The 14,065-nt window shown below is 38.1% G+C and overlaps 1 protein-coding gene across 1 annotated transcript in view; it reads right to left on the minus strand.

Annotated features, from left to right (window-relative positions):
* The window catches only part of KLHL4 (kelch like family member 4), a 36,356-nt gene that overhangs the window by 21,494 nt on the left and 797 nt on the right, over positions 1–14,065 (minus strand). The window lies entirely within an intron of this gene.

Raw genomic sequence — 14,065 nt, forward strand, 5'->3', positions numbered from 1 at the left:
CTGAAGACAAACATTCCCAAATTTTACTCTTCTGTAAATATCTGTTCAAGATTCGCTCTCTATGGGATTTTATTCCTGAGTTTTGGGGTTCAGTTTTGAAGATTGCTCAGCAATTTATTGCAGACCCCTTCACAATTTTCCAGAAACAATAAATTAGGAGTCAGCTGGCCTTAAGTTAGGATGATAGGTTGGAAAAAGCCGTGGAGCAAGTCCTACTGGCTTCTGTGGCTTTGCATGCAGTGCCCTACAATGCCTTCCCAAAAAGGACTGGGGATGATAATGTACCTGTACTGGAGTAAAATTCACAGCTCTGAGATAGATACCCAAACTGCAATATCCACAGGCTGAATAAAGAGGGGTTTAGTGAGGTGGTTTTAGCTGTTGATTTCCCTAAAAAGACTACAGGAGCAAAAATCAGCAAATCTTCCTTTTGATGGCATTGAACTACACAGTATAACTTGGGACTTCATTTCAGCAACCTGTCAGTGTTCAAATGTGTGATATAGTAAGAATATTCAATTTAAATAATGATTCTCTTCCTGATTCAAACTCATCTGAATATGAAACTTCACTGTAAACATTATAATGTCATGACTGAAGAACAATTATTTCCATAGCATGAGGTACATCCTTCAGAATTGGAGCCCCAGCAATATCTAATCAGTGTGGAGAGCACACTGCCTGTATGAGTGGTTTGTGTCTGTATTCCATGGAGTGTCTCAGATTTAATGCCATCTTAAATCACCACTCAAGAACATTAAACTCCAGGAGAATTCACACTGTATTCATTGATGTTAGGTAATAGGGAACAATAACCAAATGAATGGTTTCACATAAAGACGTTTATTAACATCTTAAAAATTAGCTTTTGCTGCCATAATGCCCAGTGTGGTGGGGGCTATTTATCTCCAATACCCATTTGCCTTTGTCCTCAAATCATTCACAATGCAGGAGTTCACATTTTGTTCTGTTTGCACATACATAAAAATCTTTCATCTTACTATCCACAGACAGAAAGCTTTAAAGTAAATATTTTGAGATTGCAAGGAACTACTGAAAAGAAGTTTAGAATTAATTAGATGTAAAGTCTGCATGCCAGTCTTTTGTAATTACCTTGATAACTACACAAGGGTAAATGAATGCCACATAGGGGTAAGGAAATTACAAAACTGAATCTTACTCTCTAACTACGCTTCCTCAGTAACAATATCAATTTCCATATACTGATATCAACAGATGTTTTTGAACTAACTTAAAAGCAGGATTAGAACATACTAGCTTAAATGCTGATGTAGGAAGCAGCAGCTTCATAGAAATGGAGCACATTAGCCATGATGCTGTTTCAGACCAGTGATGATCAGGACCAGTGGTTATTACGTAGGTAGTTATGACCTGTAGTATATCATATAATGGCTTAGAAGGGACCTCAGAGGTCATCTACTCCAACCTCCCCACCATTGGCAGGGATACCTCTCAACTAGACTCAGCTGCTCATCCAACCTGGCCTGGAATACCCCCAGGGAGGAGGCATCCACAACTTCCCCCCGTTCTAGACTCTCACCACCCTCATACTGAAGAACTTCTTCCTCAGATCCAGTCTAACCCTCCTCTCCCTCAGCTTCAAACCATTCTCCCTTGTCCTGTCTCTAGACACCCTTATGAAAAGTCCTTCTACAGCCTTGCTGTAGGATCGCTGTTGAAAGACAGCTCTAAGACTTCCCCCCACCCGAAGTCTTTTCCAGGCTGAACAACCCCAGCTCCCTCTATTAATGTACATTGAAATTTCCACTGCAAGCTGTGGTATCATGTTAGCTACCAGGAATATTCCAGTGTCTTGATTAATGCAGGCTCCAACAGTACAAGAAGCATTCCGCAGTCATTCCTGCAATGTGTGACTCCTAATCTACCATTTAAATTACATGATTATGTTGGAGGGGAATTCAAAGTCATGGATGAGAAATTCAGTGAGGCTGACTACTTCTTGCTCGACTTTCTTGTAGCTAGTGACAATATTGTTAGATAATTTAATAGCATCTTTCAGAAGAACAAAAGCTGATGTGACCAGAAGGCACCATGCAGCATGATCTTGAGCTGCCAGAATGTGCAGATGAAGAATAATGACTAAATGCTGGACATCAGCTTGTTGCATGTTTAGTTAGAGAACATACAAAAAGAAATAAAAGCAATGGTAAAAAAAAAAAAAAAAAAGTTTTAAATCCAAGCATGACTATTGGCTAATTAACTAATTAAGTCCATGTTTCATACTTCATTAAGCGCCTTTCAGAAAGACTCCTGATAGCAGAGATTGTGGGGAGGACAATCTGTGTATGCTATCCCCTTTCACTGCTGTTGCCAAAAGCTTGTGAGATAGAAATGTAAGAAAACGAATGTGGAGTCATTTTGTCTCCAGTGAGCAGGATTTGTGTAACAATTGTTGCTGAGTTTGTACTACAATAATAGCTAAATAAAACATGTGCCAGTATGCTTATCTTATCTAATCTTGCTTGGAAAAAAACCCAAAAACTACTGTAGATTTCTCGTCTTCTTTTTTTGCTGGGGTCTTACCTTTCTTTTTGTCATGACTGTACAGATCACCTTAATATATTGCAAGGCTTTCCTTCAAATAATCGCCATTAGAAATTGGCCTTGCATTTGAGAGAGTATCGGGGGTGTGGGAAAACCGGGAAGACCTCAACAACCGTTCATCGAATGAAAAAAGGTAACAGATGAGAAAGTTAGGAGTCTCAAACCTAGTTTCACATTTCAGCTCTGTTATTCTTCCAAATTATTTTAAAATATGATTGTGATTGAAAGCTACTTACCAGAAAAGGTAAAAATATGTGGGTTTTCCATCATTTGATTTACAAAGTGTCACATCATTAGCAAGGGGAAGTGAAGTAACAGCCTTTTCATTTAATGGCATAATATATGAGGAGCAACAAAGGATGTTTTAGGAGCTATAGAGATTCAAAAGAAAACAACCTGTGACAAATCAAAAAGGAGGTTTCAACCTGATGTATTGCTTAAAACATCTAAGGAAATCATTCCAGATGAAGAATAAAAGCTTGGTATCTTGCCTAGGCAACATATCAGAGCTTTATTGCTCTGCTGAACAGGCCAACCTGTCCTTCCAGTCCTGCCTTTTCTCTTTTGCTAGGTCTGTTGAATTCAACTTCAACTTCACTATAACACTAAATGAAAAAAAGTGTAAGGGAACCTTGAACAGCTAACTAGTCAGTGACCGACCTATTGAATGAGGAGTAAGAGGCACATATGAGCTCTGGTTCTTTGTGGCATCCCGTGGGAACTTCATGCTGATCAACTTTATTGGCATACTGTAACACCAAGTCACTCTTAATTTCTGTGGGGATCCTTCAAGTGAATGAAAAAAACAAGACCAAAAATTACTCCTGTCTTGCAGCCTTGTTCCTTTCTGTGCTTATCTCACTTCTTATTTGTGTTCTGATTGACCAGTCTGTCTCCTGCATGATCACAATGCTGTAGCTTCCCAGGAAGCTGTTGTATGATGCCTGTAAATCCACTCTGACAGGATATAGCAAGGGCAAGTTGGCTGCTCTGCTGGATGATTTTACTAGGTCAAGTATCTCAGACAGAAAGATCAAAAGTCCATCCTAAGCAATTGTACTTGCACATGGAATGAGGGCTGTGTAAGTAATGGCACAGGAGGGAATTTCTGGCTTTACACAGTTTTCTGTAAACTGAATGACCCAGAAAAGAAGCACAGAATTCTCTAGTGTAGGACAAAACAGGGACCTTTCTGCAGAAGGATGTAGTTGTCATGTCCAGAATCACTGGTGGTTTTCATTACTCCAATTACTTTGTAGCAAGACTCAATTTCTGCCTCTTTTGTACCTAGCCTAAACCTATTATGGTAATGCTAAGATGAAGAATATCTTTGACTTGCTCTTTTTCATACATTACCCTGTGATATTTAAAGAGTGAGGTTCACAAATAGGCAATACTGGCAACTTTGGGTTCTGTGGTAATTTATGTTTGTTTAGATCAATATATATTCATTATAAACACCTCAGTAGCGCACCCTATTATTTGTTCAGAGTATGTCTATTCTCTTCTTTATTAGCAGGTATCTTATTGGTTTACTGAATAAACACAAGTCAAATGCCTCTAACAGCACATTATGGGGTTCCTTTCAACAGTATGTCCATAAACAGGCCTCATTTGTAGCTTTTTAAAGTGTAAAAAAAAATCTATTGGCTTTTTTTTCAATTATTTTGTTGAGAAAGATTCAAGTTAAAAAACATAGTTAACTTGTAAGCAAAACTTCAAGGCCTTATAAGTTTAATGTTCACCATACTGGTTCCTGGCATACTGTAAGGTCCAATAATCCAACTCTCAAAAGCTGCTTCCTGAGCTTGCAGCTACTCGTAAGAGTAGATATCTGCCTGTTCTGTAGCTGCATGTACTTGTGTCTCCAGAGCTTGATTTTGCATGCATTTGCAGGTCCATCTTGCACAGGGGTTACCATTCACACAGCTGGCTTCATCAACAGTTCTAGTGCAGTTTTGAAGTACCTTGTTTGGATAGACAGTGAGAGGGCACTCTGTTCATGGAGGGATCTGGAAGTGGAAAATGGTATACAGAAATCATTTGCCATTCCCCTGATTGTAAATAAGGTCTCTTAAACCAAAGAAACTGAAATACTGCAAAATTTGAAAGAGTCATTATTGTTCAGGAATTCCAGTTCTATGTTTTCTAAATGCATGGAGTTGTTGCTCTCTGAAAAAGAAAGGGCAGCACACACTTGTGCTCAGCTGCATGCACAAGGTCAGAGCCCCTCTGCCTGCTCAACTGAGGCAGGTGAGTCTCTGATCATGACAGACTGCAGCTGAAGAGGTCGGGGGGAATGCAGACCATGGTGGCAGTAAAGTCTGCATGGAGCAGGTTATATAATACAGTTTGGCAAGCCACAGCTGCCCTAAGGTGAAAAAAGAGGACAGAAATGGTGTCACCAGTGCTGGCCTTTCTCAGTGAGTTTTCACTACTTAATATGGCAAAAGTAAATCTTTTGCTCTAAATAGATGACTATCTAAGCCATGACTCCAAATGGGTGACATGGAAGGAAATGTTTGAAAAAATATCTTCAGTCTGGAAAGAGAGGGGGTTAATGGCAAAGCATTTGTTGTGTCACGGCAGAATGGAAAGAACTAACTTCCCCCGAAGATGCAGAACATGACTAAGACAAAATTGCAGGGATATTTTTGTCTGCACATGTGTATATCTGTAGCTCTATTTCTTCACATTCTGAAATGGTCTGACATGGAGACGCAGAGCTTTCCTGAGCATCTGTGCTAAATGAACACTGGAAAAGAGGTTTCCCTAGCAACACAAGCCATATGTAATAGCTTAAAATAGCTTTTCTCCAACTCCTAGGACATCTTAGCAGTTTGCTCACAATTTCCATTTAAATCAAGGTAATTTGCCCAGTTCAATAAGGTTCTTTATTTTTTCAACTTCTATTAAAATGACCAGGCTTTGAAAATGCTCATTTCTTACAAGAATGCCTCCCTTCATCTTGCCTTCTGATTTATCAGGTAAACTGTAGCATAGAGAATGGTGACAGTGGCTGTCCACTTTATCAAAGTATTCCTTTTTCTTGATGTTCAAAACATTTTGTTACATGTTGGAGATCTCTACTACTTATCATAACAGGGAACTTCTAGTTATAGTAGTAGACTTTGATTCTTATGCTGTTACTGTCATGAGAAGGTAAACCGTGCAAACTATATCATATAATGCATCGGTCAGAATGTGCAGGCATCAGTCAGGCATCCACTTGGCTTTTTAGTAGCAGTTTTCAGGGAAAATCTGCTATTTGCAAACCCTGATCAGTTCTTACTGTGTCCTTAATGAAGAGGAGGTATTCAGCGTTATCTTTAACATGGGTAAATTGTGATACCAAGAGGCTAAGTAGTTTCTCTAAGGTTATATATGAAGTAAGCAAGAAATCTGAAGCGCAAACCACAGAAATTGATTTTCAGCTCCTGCTACACAACGAGTCATCAAGTCACACCTTTACAAAGTTAGCAGCTGGCAGAGAGAGCTTGAATTTGATTAAATCAAATGTCAATATGCTGGTAAGAGATACAGATTCTAAAAGGGTTTTAGCTGAGAAAACACTGAAGCAAGCTTTGAGAAGTGTAGTCTTTGTGCGCTCTTTCATCTCTGAATAAGGCAGGCTTGTACAATTGTAGAGCACAGCAGGAGAAAACTCTGGCTCTTTCCTTACAAAACATTGGAGAACTGTAGTAATTTACATACCATCTCAGATATTTCAACCTCAAATGAAAGTAACCATTAAACACTAAACTGAAATGGTTCTGCTTATCCTTCTTGTTACCTGTGAACAGCAGACAGCTTTTTAGTGACCTATGGTATAGAATAGGAAACAGTTACTAGAATGAACTGAAAGATGTTTTATGGTAATAATTATTGGATGGGCAGAATTGTTGGAAGCAGCCAGGGTCAGAGGGCTGGTTCCATCTGCTTTAATTAGCTTTTAATTGAGTTTTGGCTATTCAACATTTGCTTGGAAAAGGAGGGAAGGGGGTGGACTAGGAGAAGATTTCCTGTCAGAGCTGTGGGCGAAGTTCTCATGTCAGTGTGGCTGATGATCGTCATTGAGGTTGAGCCTGATTTCACAGAGGAGGACTTTTTTTATAGCTTTGTTTTAGAGATTATTTTTAAAGTTTACTTGCTGGTCTTACCTTGTGCTATTTCTGTGAATCCTCACAGTACTTCAGCTTCATTTCTGTATTCATTTAGCCTTCATACTTATAGGTATGGCATACACAAGCCATATTCTTTATCTTATCACCTGATGCAGCCATTCTTTAAAAATAGTATAATTACTTTCTTTTATCAGAAAGAAAGGAGCTAAACTGAACTTGTATATATTGGGAGAGCTTAGATATTTGACTATAGCAAAAAAATAAATCCCTTTATTACTTTAAATGTGGAAGATTTTAGTAATGCTCCAAACTAAACAATCCAGCCACCAGGAAAAAAAAAAAAGTAAACATTAATTATTAATCTCTTTCTGAATGCAGTCTAGCTATAGCTTTCCAATCAAGTAAACTCTCTCCCCCTTTTCCAAGAATCCTTCAACATCCTGATGATTTCCTGTTGATCTTAAAATTGCATATTCTCAGTATGTCTGCAAAAACTGCTCTGCATGTGTTTAATCATCTCCTTAACTTTTTCTGGAGACATTAAGAAGTGATTTTAAGAGAATAATAACTCTTTAAAAAGTAATTTAACAGCTGTCTTTGCTGAGAGCAAGTTGTATGGAGTGGAAATGAGAAGATAATTGAATCATAAAGAAATTGTTTTGAAATTAATAGAATTATCTGAGTTTCTTAAATTACTTTTATATGGTTTTTTTCCCCTTGCCTGTAATAATTCATCTTTGAAAGCTAGGCATGCTAAATGTAGGCCTGTAAAATATCATGTGTTTGCAGGAAGTCAAAATATTTTGCATGCTAACCTTCTTGGTTGGGAGTTGTAGGGAGAGGGTTAGAATTGATGGCATCCAGGGATCCCTTTCAGCATAAATTATTCTATGATTCACTATTTGAACTTGTGCAACCCCCCTCCCAATCTTTTCAATAAATGCCCACTCTTTCCACAGGCTAAATATCAAATTAATTTCAAAACACAAACCTACTCCTTCCATTATTTTTTAATAACTGTTTCAACCCACTCTACTTTCACCTACTTTCTGCCTTTTCAAGATCCTCATAAGATGTTATAACTGAAAGAGAAAGTAGGGGTAAAACCTGCTGAAGATGTCTTTGAGATACATTGATTCTCATTCTTGTACCAATGGCTCTTTGATGAGCCAACAGCATTTGTTTACGCAGAATGACTTCATTGATCACTGTTGGCTGAAAAGTCCTATCTCTCCTTGTGTATTATTGACTTCTGGGAACAAGGTGCTTCTCCTATTATATTAAAACCCTGCATCAGATGCCACTTATAAATATATGTTCACAAATTTTCTACATTGAGCAAACATCAGATATCAAAGCAAAATTGTCTTGCTTACTCATATAATTGTTCAGTCAGTTGTAAGTGAATTTCTGTTAAATGCTATTAAAGCTCAGCTTAATGCCACTGTTATTTCATGTGCCATGTGTGCCTTTGTAGAGTTCATAAGCAAGCCTAAAGTAACCTCTGGCATTAGCAGATGCAGCATCTCACTGGTGCCAATGGGGTATTCATCAACCATCACTGCCTAGAATGTCACCCCCACACCCCTGGTGCAACCTGCTCTTCCACTGTGCAGGAGCCTCCAAAGGCCACATGAGCTGTCCAAACATCACTTCTGAGGGATCAGCTACAGCAGCTAAAATAATCCATTCCAAATGTCTGCAGTTTCAAAATCATGTTTTGAACTTTAGTTAAAGGTCATCTTTAGAAGACAATTAGCTTTCACTTGTCCCTCAGGTAATAACGAAACATTTTGGCCATCCATAGCACACTGACATTAAATCATCTTTTAAAAATATACTGCTGAATGTTACATTAAAATCTTACTAGGATTAAATAAACCACAACATTCTCCACAGGGCAGAAGTGTCATTTCTTTCCCTAGCTCTTACTTCTTGCTGAATTCTGCAGTGTAAAAGTAATATAATCATTATTTCTAAGCACTTAGAATTACAATATAATATCATGCTAAGTAGAGAAGATCTGTAAGTATATTGGAGCACAGGATCAGAACTGGACTTTAAATCAGCAAATTGGAGACATTAAACAGGATCAGAGTTGAATATCAACTCAGCAAATTGCAGACAGTATCTCATAAACCTAAGATGGAAATTAGTTGTGCAAAGTACTGTATCCAGGAACAAATAACTGCAAAAATGTACAGATGGTTAGGGAACCAGTCTTTGGTACAGGGTCTGGAGTTTCACTGAAAAAACACTGAGCAGGATATTCAAACAGATTTTTAGTCAGAATGACATGCAAGTAGTCCTGTACTCTACAGGCAAATTGTCAGGCCTTACCCAGAACATATCCAGATCTGACCACAGTGCTGCAAGTACAGACAGATGCTGCAAAGAGTCAGGAGAACAATGCAAATTATCATTCGTGTCTAGCATAGGACTTCTGGAAAAAGACTGCTAGAACTGCAGCTCTTTAGCCTTACAGAAATTTTCAAACACTTAAAAGAATGCTGTAAAGAAGAATAAGGGGAACAATATGCTATCTATAGCCTGGGGCAAAAATCAAGGAAACAATGAGCTTAAATTGTGCTATAGATAATGCAGGAAACACCTGAATTTAGTTGATGCACTTTGTCATAGAAGGATCATCATGACATTTGACTAAATACCCAGCGTTCTTTAGAATGTCTGCAAACATTCCTTTGTTAAAGTTAAGATCTTCAAAATGCTGGGTGTTTAGCAGAAATAAAATTGGGGCAGTTATATTTTCTTTTTATAAGAAAGGCTGCTGCTGCTGTGTGAGATTAGCAATAATCATTTCTAAACTTTTACCTTAAGCATCAGAGGTGGTTCATGAAACTGAAGTCTTACTCATGAAGGGAAGAGACTGTCATGATGTACTCTGAATGCAGTGCCTTGTGATCTCTGCAAAAGATACATCATAGTCCTTCCTTTTACTGCATGTGCTGTCATTCTTTATCATTCTTCTGAATCAGTGGTAGGATAGAATCTTTGGATACCCAGACCTGGACTCTTAGAGCAAAACAAACTTCTCAGTCTGCTTTGCGCAGTGGTTTCACAGAATAATTCATATGTTGCTTTTTCACCAGGAAAATTAGCACCTGTTTTCTTTTTTGGAAATTATTTATTTATTTATTTATTTATTGGTGCTGAAAAATTAAGCAGATATCATTTCAGTAAGTATCTGTTACAAATTGTAGAGGATGTGATGAATATGTAGTGTAATGGCTCTCCCCCAAAAAAGTGCTCAGCAGAAGGCACCATGACAGCATGTGTCCTTGATCTGTGTCACAGTCACTAACCAAAAAAATGCCATCATATGTGCAAGCAATTGGGCTCAGGCACTGCACACTGATGTATTCATTTTCACCTGTTCAGTATCTTCTGGGACACTGCAACAACTAAAGGGGTATTTCGACCTTGGGGTACCTGTATTTCACACTGGGATGTGAGCCAAGGTTGTTATCTGCTATTGGAAACAGAATTCCAGGCAAATAGTCATGAATATGTGTGTACATAAATCTGCCAGTAAGGGAAATGGTCTGTTAGTTATTTCCTAACAACAAGAAAAAGGAAGACAACTAGATGACTTTTCATGTCTTAAGATGAACTATCAAAATAAGTGAACATCATAAACAGCCACTACAGAAAGTGCATTGCCTCATCTAACAGGATACTCCTCCCAAATACCTGTTTCTGTGTACATCAGCACTCATTGCTTGGATTATGGCATCAAAAGATTTTATTAAAATTAGTTGGAAGCATATTTTGTCACATTCAGGGAAATTTAGAAAGCATGTATCTGTAGCAAAGGTAGTAGGTTTTGTCACCCAAACTAGAGTTTGGCAGCAATTTTTCAACCATATTATTAGAAAAAACACAGTAGAAAAATGATGAATGGATGTCACATTCATTATTGAAATCTGACTGCCTTTGGGCAGCTAGGAAAAGAGGTAGACACACACTTCACCAGCACACCTGGGCTTCAGTAGTGTACTTCTGCAGTCACAATCTATCTCCTAGCAAGCATGCATAAACGGATGTGGCCATGTAACATGTTAATAGTGCTCACATTCAGAGGTCAATACAATCATGCCTCTGAGGCCAAACTTTTATCAAGTAATCAAGGTAATTAAGTATCAAGAGTTTCTCTTATTAGAAGGTGCCAGGGCATTTTCAGGTTGCATGCACAAGTGTGTGTTCATCTGCTGCACATAAGAACAACCCAAAATCTAGCCATCAAATCCTCAGTCATTCCTGCTGTCTCTGGACCACTGACAAATCACTTTCTTGGAAAGAAGTGCAACTGCTTCAAGGTTTCCCCGAAGGAGGAGACTGGAACTTCAAAAGATTCCAGACAGGGAAGATCAGAGGTGGTCATCAACTACTTAAAATTCATCAGAAGCAATTCACTGTTTATCATCCATTCTTTCAGAGCTCACTCCAGCTCTTATTTACTTGAAGCCAAACCTAAACTCTTTGAAGGCCTTTGCTCTTCATTTGTGTTGCTATGCTCTGCAGGTTTAGACTAATACCATAATACTTTACAGTGGGAAAACAGCGTACAAATGAAATAACTTGGTATCTGTTCAGGTCTTAGCCAATTTCTCTGTTTTGCAGCTGTGAAAGGATCCCAATCCTCGTTCAAGGAGCAGGTCGGTGAGAACTGGATTAGGTCGATGAAATGTGTTTCATCCACTGCTTAGGTTTTTTTTCAGAACTATAGGTGCAACTTCCATAAGGATTTACAAGTAAGGGCCCATCATTGTAGATGCTTCTAGAAGGCTGTTTGGTACCTGTGGAGTATGTTCCCTTAGCAGCAGTGGGTAACACAGTCCCTCGGCAGGCTGGGAGGCCTTACTTAACCTTGCAATATTAAGCACTTCATTTGTTATGCACCTGGCATTTAGTGGTTGGTCACATCTTAACTGGCTACTACTGCCACAAAATAATGGAGTTTTGCTCACTTAAGTCCTCATTTACTTTATCAGTCATGTCATGGGATATTGTTCAGGAAAAAGCCTGGAGGTCTGAAGGGTTTCTTTGGTTTTGCTATTTAATTTGGGTACAGGAGTACCAAGAAAGATGGAAGGCAGCAGAAACAAGCACATTGATGATGGTATGTTCAAAGTGGAAGTTGGTTGGAATATTCTTAATTTCCCTTTCTTCCTCACTAAACAAGCCTTATTTCATCAAAGGTCAGGGTGCTGTGTCTCTGTCACTGAAAGCATTAAGTCCTGAGGTTTCCAGAGAAAGACAACTCAAGTTTTTCTGAAACAAAGGAGAATATTGCTTCCATGTTTCCAAAGCTTTTTGTAGGAACCATTAAGCTTCTAGTAGAAACTGCTTTCTTTTTGTAGGAACCATTAAGCTTCTAGTAGAAACTGCTTTCATAGTCTGCTTGAGATTGAGTTATTGGCCTCATTTTCTGTCCTTTTCTACTATTATCAATGTCCAAGTGACATGTGGCTTGAGACTTCAGCTAAAAAGGGGACTTCCACAGGCAGAGGTAAACTCACTGGACTAGAGACAACCACTCTGGAGATTCTATGGAATAAAAGACAAATTTGTGTCAGATTGTCTTTGGAATCCTCAGGTATGAAAGCGAAGCAGCATACTGCTGCAATAATTGTGTAGCTCATGGTGCAATGACTTAGTGTAAGGAGGAGGGATCCTGCAAAAGCTGTTTTTTCAGACGTATTAATTACTAGCAGATCCTGTTGATTACAAATGACTGTGACTATTTGGAACTTCTAAAGGGAAAATGAGACCCAAAATTATTTCAAAGGATGCTTTCAAGGGTATAGGATAAGGCATCATCCTGAAGAGATGAAATTATATCCAGCAACTAGATACAAATAGATAGAGATGTAGGGGTGCTTCTCTTGATTTCTTCTTCTCAGCATTTCATTTCTTCCCAATCAATTAGCATACTAATTCATCTGTGGCCTGTGCTGGATGCTATAGGAGATTTACTCAATGATCTCTGTTGGTACATAGTTAAGATATCTGCACTATCTTAAGGTGTCTTTAAGGATCTATTTTATTTCCTTGAAATAAAACCTTAACTGTAGAGGAACTTATAGTCATGAATCACTTTCTAAACAATTTCTTAAAAATTCATCCTTTGAAGGGGTGTGTGTGTTAAGATAGATTTTAACCTACAACATGCCTGAAAAGGTTTTCACTGATGGTAGAAAACACCCCTATTTGAATCTAACAATGCTTTATAAAATGGATACTTTCCCTAAACTTTTCCAGAAGTTGCAAACTTAAATGGCTCAACAGTAAAACTTAAATTTGAATGAGAATGGAGGCACAAAGCTTCCTGAGGTCTTAGCAGAAAGTTTAGGTGTATCTGGGGAAACTGTCACATGTTATTTTAGAAGACGGTGTCTTCTAAACTGATTATGATTTTTTTTTTCTTACCTCCTTCTTCACCTGATATAGAATCTTATTTTGATTGCCAGGTGTTCCTTATTTTTCTTCAAATGAAATTTACTTTGATTTTAAGGTGTGCCTAAAATTACTTGGTTTTGGTTTTTTTTCCCCAGAAGATTTATACCGTCATTTGTTATACTAAGAGTACACTTCTCACACATGACAGACTAGTGCACAATTATCACACACCTCACTGATTTCATTCTGTAATGATTTGATGAAGTACCGAGTGGCTATAGCTACTGTTTCCAAAATGACATTTTGGAATGCATTTTGTTCTGTTCATCTGCAAATGTTCCCTCCACCAGATGTACAACTTGAAAAATAATAGCTGCTAAAAATACACAAAATGTCAGCTTTGGTTTTACTGGGAGAAACTATATCAAGTAAGATAGATTTGTATTTCAATGCAATGTAAGACACCTAAATTATCCCCAAAGATTAATGGCAATCTCATCAAATGGTGCAAATAATCACATTATAAATGCATCATTTGAGTCCAAGGGGGGGTAAAGGTGGGCTAAAGTTGTTGCTGTGTAATCTAATAGTACTGATATCAGTTTAAAAAATAACAAAGGCACACTTAACCAAATAACTGGTATTAATATTCTCTTCTCTGAACTGACATCTTAAAAATAGCTCTTCCCTTGTACTTGCATGTTTAAGGTCTCAGAGCTGTAATGTTTTCTCACCTGACCTTGCAGAAAGTATTTGTCTTAGTATACTAAACAAGCCATGAAAGTACTGTAATCTCAAATAAAGCTTTATAAAAAAGCGAGTAATGATGCTTCCTTTCCACTGAGTTCAAGGTTAATTATGCTTGTCTAGAAGGCAGTAAAAAAAAAAAAGCTGTCACAAATTTGGCAGATTGATGGCAACCCCACAGACTGTGC

Source organism: Indicator indicator, chromosome 17, assembly GCF_027791375.1.
Source record: "Indicator indicator isolate 239-I01 chromosome 17, UM_Iind_1.1, whole genome shotgun sequence".
Lineage (NCBI taxonomy): Eukaryota > Metazoa > Chordata > Aves > Piciformes > Indicatoridae > Indicator > Indicator indicator.